The following is an 833-nucleotide window of genomic DNA, read 5'->3' as shown; positions in this document are numbered from 1 at the left end:
CGAAAAAATGAGTAACCATTTGTGTGAATATAAGTACAATTATTATAAGAAACTGCCCTGTTACTGATTGCCGCTTACCTTAAGAGAGACATGTCAATAGTGATTAGACCCTTTCGGCCCACCATGCGGTGAACCACACGGCTAGTTTTGAATATTTTTTAATATGCAAAGAATATTATATATTTTTCAAGTCTTAAATTGCCTGATACTTAATGCGTTAATGATTAAATTAAATGTGGAATATAAATATAATTTCTAAAAGAATAACAAATTATATGGCTTTGATTTGAGAATAAGTGAAGGAAACTGCATAAACTGTAATTTATGCTGAGGAGATCACAAAAAAACTAAAAGATAAACGCGAGGCTAGAATAATATGGAATCGAAGCCAGATTTCCTGAAAACAAAAGGAAACTTAACAAAATTACTAAAGATCTAAAGGCATCTAAAACAACAAACGAAACAAGATACGCAGCAATTCTTCCATAGCCTTGACACGTCCTACTTATCTAACCATTCTTTATGGAAAGCAAATAAAAGAGTAAATAATACAATAGATTATCGACCTTCACTTAAAAAACTAGATAATACTTGGGCGTTTCTGCTCCACATGATATGGCTAGCGATCTACCAATAGATGTAAATGTTTTCAATTTTTTGTAAGAAACTTACCAAATGGAATTACCAATTAAGAAATTAAAAAACAAGAAATAATTTCTCTTAAAATCTCTTAAAAATCGAAAAGCACCTAGTTATGACCTCATAATTGCTAAAATCCTTAAAAAACTTCTATATGTTGCTTTAATATTTATTATCCGTATGCTAAACGTATG

The sequence above is a fragment of the Teleopsis dalmanni genome, chromosome 2 (genome assembly GCF_002237135.1).
Source record: "Teleopsis dalmanni isolate 2A chromosome 2, ASM223713v2, whole genome shotgun sequence".
NCBI lineage: Eukaryota > Metazoa > Arthropoda > Insecta > Diptera > Diopsidae > Teleopsis > Teleopsis dalmanni.
Note: the sequence above shows the minus strand (reverse complement) of the source record.